Source organism: Denticeps clupeoides, chromosome 2, assembly GCF_900700375.1.
Source record: "Denticeps clupeoides chromosome 2, fDenClu1.1, whole genome shotgun sequence".
In the NCBI taxonomy this organism is placed as follows: Eukaryota; Metazoa; Chordata; class Actinopteri; order Clupeiformes; family Denticipitidae; genus Denticeps; species Denticeps clupeoides.
The window spans coordinates 10021831-10029609 of record NC_041708.1 but is presented as its reverse complement, the minus strand read 5'-3'; positions in this window follow the sequence as shown (position 1 = coordinate 10029609).

The following is a 7779-nucleotide window of genomic DNA, read 5'->3' as shown; positions in this document are numbered from 1 at the left end:
TAAGCCAATGGAATCGAGCAATGTTTTGACTGACACGTGCGAGAACCAATAGGATACCGGGAGCCTGAGGTCACGGTCTGCGAAACAACGATGACGATGACCAATCACTGATAATATTATCAAGACTGGCAGGAACATTGACCAATGGACAGCTCAAAAATGTACAAAAAAGGCGGGACAAATTTTTGTCAACGGGAAGAAGAACTCAGCATCCTGTATCGAAGACACAAAATTAATACATTTTCCATTTAATACACTTTTATTAAAAATAAATCAAAATGGCCCACTACATATAATCATCAACAGTTATTAATAGTTTTATTTTTATATTATTATTATTTAGACTTATTTTTTATGATTACGTCCACCAATCTTGCACATGCGGGCCAAATTTTTTGTCTTGCAAGCAGATATTAAGATTCTTACAAATGTTCTATCCCCCATGTCTTTCGAACGGAATTGAAAAGCACGTTTAGATCTCCCACTGAAGTTAGTCGTCCAGTAAATGACAGAATAAAGGAATGCAATTTTCACGTTTTGCCACTAGGCGGAGCCACGCAAATACGAATTTGTAGTTACAAGCGTGTTTATTTATTTATTTTTTTATTTCATTTTAATTTAGTGATTGGTCTTGCAAAAATAAGTTCACCTATCCACCACCCACGTAGGCCAACCCAAGTCACTGGGGATTTAACGAGCAACCTTCACAACGAACGCAATCCTGAACCCATATTGTGGCTCTGCCTGACAATGGCGAGATATAACCAGAAACCACAGCAACATTTTGTTTTTCCACTTATTTCACAAATGATATGTGAGTGAAACTATTTTAATGTAACATTTAACTTTAATTGGCTGAAATCGGTAAAGCTACTATCGGTAGTTCATAGTTACTACTAAATAATGTAATAATAACAAAAATTGGGAAGGCATTTTTTTTTTTTTTTTAGCTTTTCGATTTACTCAGCTCCATCATGTTGAAGAAGGTCTACCTGTGTTGAAATGGACAGGGTTGTTGTTGTTTTTTTCCAGAGCTGTGTATGAAGTCTATAAGATCTTAGGGCCAATTCATGGCAAGATATTCAGAACTTTTGTTTACCTTGCTTACCCAGGTGGACATGCGGATTGGTGTCACGGAAAAGAGTGTCACAGAAAAGAGAAGGGGAGGGGGGGGGGGGGGTCAGCACCTGCACAGTAACACACCCGTCGGCCCTTATCTGATCGTCCCGCGCCGCTCCATGTTTTCATTCCTGTCGATCCTGCGAGCACGTCTACTGTGTGAGCTGTCAGCGTGGCAATTATGGGATTTCTCAGCGGTGGAGCAGCCTGGACGGCCTCGGGCGGGGCCATGCAGGGAGCTCTCGAGTCCAATCAGAGATATGACAGGGGCCCTCAGCGGAGAAAAAAGAAAAATTGAAATCAATGTCTGCTTGTGTGAAAGTACCCTTAAGTGTTAAGACAAAAAATGTTGGCACAAAAGTTTTTGCTTAAGTGCTGCCGTGAGGGTTTTTGAAGCTCTTTATCATAATACACTTCTGATTGCTTTAAGTGTTGAATTCCCATATATTATCCCTGAAGTGCGGATCTTAAACGTAAACTAGAGGCATTTTACGCAACTGAGTCGTTACACGGTAACAAGGAGAAGTTGGCCTGGAATAAGCAAATATATTAAAGATAATATAAAAAAAAAAATTATTAGTGATGAAGACATTATGTATACAAGTAAAAATCAGGAAACAGGAAAACTTTAGGACCCCAAAGACCTGGTAAAACAAATTAATTTAATATGCTTAACCCTGTCTGATAATAAAAAAAAAAAAAACTTGTTTTGTCTTAGAGTTGTCATGGGTCACAAATAGAATCAGACACTCATAACAAACATGCAGAGACATTCCAGTGGGAGGTGACGCTCCAGCTGTCAAATGGTCCTGGCCTTTTTCTCTCTGGGTCAGAGACCGTGGTTGACTGACTGCATGTCTCTGAGGCGGAAGGGTGGTGGTAGCAGGCTAATGGTTACCAAACTCGGCTGTCAATCAACATTGCTAACCTCGGTCATGAGCGTTGATCGTTTTATCCCCAAGCAGCACACCTAACCCCAAAGTAACATGCTGTGTGTTATGCACATGACAGGGTTATCAGTATCGTACAGATATTTGTAAAAAATACATGAACCACAGCTTCAAACCCCACTTACTACCATTGTGTCCCTGAGCAAGACTCGGAACCCTGAGTGTCTCCAGGGGCACTGTCCTGTATAGCTACTGGTTGTAAGTCTCTCTGGATAAGGTTGTGTGATAAATACTGTAAATTGAAATGTAAAAGAAACCAAGCACTCGTTCACTCCTGCAAGTTCAATGGGTCAATTTTAACAATATATTTAGCAGAAAGTTCGACATATTAAATAATCTGAATCTTGAATTTAAGATGAGAACATAAGATAATGTATCTGGATTCTGGTACACAGACTGTCTAATGGGCACCATATGTTTGAGTTGAATGAAGAAAGATATCATTATCATGTAAATAATGTAGACATTCATAATATTAAAATATAGACATTTATTACATCTTGTTGAATATGAACCCGTTACATTTAGCAAATTAGTCGAGTACAATTGCAATCTAATACAATTCTTCTTCTTTCTGTTATCCATCTTGTTAGGCACACTTACTTTGTAGATACACACGCATGTTTCACATGTTTCTGGTGGCCTGTACAGAGCCAGCAGGCCATAGATTTGGGGACAACTGCCATACAGTATTTTGCATTTTGTAACTATAGTACTATACCCAGAAGTCACAGGTTCAAACCCCACTTAATGAGCAAGATACTTAACCCCTTTAGTGTCTCCAGGGGGACTGTCCCCATAACTACTGTCTCTCTGAACGTTCAGCAGGTCTCTCTGGATAAGGGCGTCTGATTAATGGCATGAATGTAAATGCACATTTTCATGGGATGTGCTATTATACTCCAACTACTACATTATTTGCCTATTGAGTAGGTAGTTCACTTGGGGACACATTTCTGATCTTTCACATCTTCGGATAATTAACCACAGAAGTATTCGTTTGCCCTGTAACAGTTTAAAGGCAACTAATACATCATTATTTACTATATTTAGTGGCTGTAAACTCAGACTGTTGGTTGAATGCTCAGTTTACCTTAGGTTATGAAGCCTGAAAAGCTTCAGCACTAATCTGCTGGTCAGTTGTAATTCCCCCCCCCCCGCTGACATGATTGATACTGCGTTTGGCTTCAGACACTCAACGACATGTAGATATGGCTCCCTGGACAATGGGAGGAAGTCTAGCCTCATGGCTGTGTTTACCGGAGGGTTTACGTCTCCCTGAAAGGATAAATAAACCCAGTGGAGCATAAGGGCCAGAGACACTCCTCTCATTCATTCGCAGCGAAAAACACGTCCTAAATCAACCAGCAGTGAGTTGTGAGAATTAGAAGTTCGGGCGGAAAAATGATTCATCCTGCGCAGCCTCAGCCGAATTCACATTCAGGCTCCCTGATACATCCGAATGTCCACGATGCCTTACTGTCGAACATCCGTATACTCAACAGTCAACACTTCTTTCCTACAATGTTGCATATTTCCTTTGCTTCTATGCCTGAATATCAGTAGAGGAAGAATTCAATGGGGGAAAAGAGGATGGTGGACCAATGTGAAGTAGGTTGTAGTATCGTCAAGGTACCAGGAACATCTTTACCACTTCCTTCAAAGGATCATCTTCTACAACGAGATGCTAAAATAAAGTGTTTTTTGTACATTCACCAGTTTGGATAAAATGGTGGTGAATGAACTCACTTACTCTGGTAGTTGGTCCTTATCCAGTGTTATTACATTGTTAAGTATTCAGGTGCACCCAACTCACCAGAATTGTAATGGGTATTTCTGACTTTCCCGATCTTTGGAAAGTATGCAAAGATTATAATAATTTAGTTTGAGCCTTGAAACAGCTATGTGTTTGTATGTGTGTGTGTGTGTACAAGACTCATGGGTGCAGTGAACTTCCCATGGAGAACATCCGAAACCACCAAATCACAAAGGAATGGCATGATGCGAACTCAGGTCAGCTCCGTATTTACAGACATGACTTCTTACGAATGGGCCGTCCTTCCTTACTGAAAACAAGCTGTCGATCTGATGGACTCACCCCACAACGGGGTCGGACAACACCGGCGCCTTCTCTGGAAGTTGTTTACTCCGACCCAGGGTCAAACACGCACGAGAGAACAACATGCAAATTCCCTCCATAATTCAACATTTGTGAGAAAACAGTTGTAATGCTGAACGTTCAGCTGGTCACTGACGAAATAAACAGGACAACTTCAGGAAGTCCACTTAGTCATGCAAAATTCCCAGATATGTTTCTTTGGTCAAACTCGCATCAGTCCAATAGCAACACAGGACTAGAACACAGTCCAAAAGCAATGTGTAGCCCTAGAACACAGAGGAACCAATGGAACCTTGGTTCAGATATGGACAAAAGCCTGGTCGGATGTTTCTCATGTAGATCTAGGTAATATATTTTGTGATATAACCTTTGGATATCAACGTTTGTTCCTTCCTGGGAGTTTCACCTTGCCACTGACCTTTGACTTCACTTGAGGTTTAAGACCTGAAGCTCCTGCTTTGTCACTATGACCTTTGTAAAATAAAAAAAAAAGAACTGGTTAAATAATTTTGGCTTATTGTCATCAATTCAAAGAAAGCTTCTCATGTTCAGGTTATGTTCAAGCCTTCTTCTCAGCACGTGGTCCAGCACCAAGGTCGTGAACGCACACCACAGCCCCCATTCCCCCAATTCTCTTTTATATATACAAACACACACCTGCAGGAGCACAAGAGTCGAGGCGAAGCGCAGCTGCCCTAATTTATGGGACCTCGGGGGCCCGAGAGGCAGAGGGGCCGACTGACCAGACTTCCTTGGAAAGACTGGAAGACGAGGGGCGGGGCCGCTCCCAGGCTCCTCCTTTCCTCCTCGTCCAAAGAGCAAAGAGTAGGGTAGGGTCTGGGGAGAAGGGGGGCATCCGTCGCCGCCGTCAGGTCAGCGGCACAATGGCGTAGGCGAGGCCTGAGAGCCAGGAGATAAGGGGAGCCAAATCTGCCAAGGTACTGGATGCATCTCAGCAGGTTCAGCAGGCTACATCGGCCCGTGGGAAACCAGGCAAACCGTGTCTACCAATTCTCCTGTTGTGAGAAAGAAGATCGTGTGTGCTTTGTGCAAAAGTTTTCCCCACAGCATATGTTCAACTTCCATCCTGGTTGGCATTGTTGCAGACCTGGAAACATTTTCCCCACAGTCAATAAATTACTTTTCTTTACTTTACTTTACTTTACTTTGCAGACGCTTTTATCCACACCAGCAATTCTCGTTCGATTTCTATAGATGTTGAGTTTAAAAAAACTAAGAGCCCTGATAAGGCCTAACTTGTCAGGAATAGACCATGCTCGGGAATTGTTAAGTGCTAGACAAGGAAATTTTAAAAAAATTTGTGCAGTGTGTGTGCATGTGCGTGTGTAAGTGTTAGATTCGTCTGAAATACTTTTTGAATGCATTTATTTCTATTAAATCCATCTAATGTATTCAATAGAATTCAAATGGACCGATTGGAGTTCCACTGGTTCGTTCAGTCAGCAGCAAAGCAGCTCACGTTCGATTCACAATCGGCGTGGAAGAGCGTGGAAGAGCGTGGAAGAGCGTAATGGACGCTAATGGACCGGGGTTGACGTCGGGTGTGCGGATCCGAGGCCGCGACCCGTCTGCGGCTCGTCCCGTCTGTCCCGGGGGGTGATGGATCGCCTCTCTCGCTGTCACGGCGTTCGGGGTCTGGGGTTTGTTAGCCGCAGGAAACAGACTCTTCCTCCGCGTAAACACCGCGATCGGTCACGCTCGGCTAGCACGCGAGCGTCGCCGTCGCCGTCGCTCGTCACCCCCCAACCGTCCGGCTTCGTGCGTCAATTTCCTATAATTCTTTCATGTAATCTACACAATACTCTTCAGCAGTTCAGGGCCTTTTTCCCATGAATACACAAATCGTTTAATAACGATGCAAAACTGACGAACTGTATTGCTTCTTAAATCAGTGCGATTATTAAAAAAAAAAAAAAAGAAAACAAGATTTCCAGCAACCAGAGTCATTTAAATCGTCAACAAATCGATGAGGTTTTAATTGTTAATTTCTAAATGACCCTGGACGTTTGGAAGGCCACGCGAGGCTACGAGATGATTCTAAATAAATGACGTTAATAGAACGTAAAACTACAGTTTACTGTGCGGCGCAGATGGAGCCCCGTTTTAGGGCTGTGGGGTCCGTTCGGGGTCCGGCCATGAATTCCTTCAGTGACAAGATGACGATGTTTATATTGCCGCAGTAAAAAAAATCGTAAATACCAGACCGTAACACGAACGCGAATGAATGTTCTGATCACGACAAACTTCATACTACCGCCACTAATAATAATCGTCACCATCATCGTGGTGATAAATACTGCTTTTTGTTTAATAATGTGGAACAAGGCTACCACTTTACTGAGTACTTTTAACTGGATTATTTGAGGCAATTATTATGTAAATATAAAGTATATCATCCATAATCCAGACGCATTCTCATTCTGACGGTCAAGTGTTTGCACGCACCTATTGATTTCTGGGTCTTGCATGTTTTACATTATAGAACCAATACAAAGTCAATACAAATAACACACGACAGGTTGAGTCATAAATTTGAATAAAAGTTTTTTTGCTGTGATGGCATCATTTGCCACCTCTATAGCAGGTTTATGCTTTAACACTCTCTTTTCATCTCACGGAGCAGCTTTTGATGACGACAATAGTGAACAAAAAAAAAACATCAGACATACACCTTCTACCAAGTATTTATCCTTCAAAATGGCTCCATCTTAGTCTCCATCACCTCCACGGGATAGGTGCGTCCATGCTTCTGACTGGTAGTGTAGGTGCAAGTGCGTCAAGGATCTGACATAAGATGATGACTGTGCTGACATGAATTAAATGGACTAAATGAAGAGTTTAAAAAAAGTGTGGAAATGATCGATTAGTGTTTTTGTTTTTTTCTATTTGTCGCGCAGGAGCGCTGAGACTGCGTTGGTTGTATATACTAAATAATAAAAAAAGATCATTCATATAGCGAAATAAACCATAATAAAAAGTTAAACGTAGCCTAATGAGGTAAACGAGGCAATCTCCTTTCGGGGATAATTAAATAAAGTTCTCTTGTCTCTTTAGTCTGGAAATATTTCATCGTTTCTGTACCATTTGCTGTCGGACGCGCCATTTTAAAGGCATTTATCTTCGCCCCGAGCTGATCTAAAACCGCCCCGACGGGATTTTCACAGACTCGCGTTTTTAGTAAAACTCCCCGCTTCCCAACAGGACTCCGGTTTCGGAACCGAACCTGCAGCGGCCACGATGGAGTGACAGAATATTCTGGAGGACAAAGCCAGATTAATGACGACCCAACAGATAAATTATTCATATTTCATTTCGCATACAACAATATCTGATCTACCTACATGAATAAAATACACGCTAATACATAAAAGCAGTTTTTTTTTTAATCTAGCATGGGGTGGGGGGGGGTTGTCCGGACCCCTTGACGTCATGGACAGGGTGGGGGGAAACCGGCGTTCCTGCGCCTTCGCTGCTCAGTCGGCGCAGACCTCCTCCGCCCGCCGAGGGCCAGCGTGGCGCCAGCCGAGTTCGCGTAAAGGGGACCCGCGGGTCCCCACGGCAGCGCGCGTC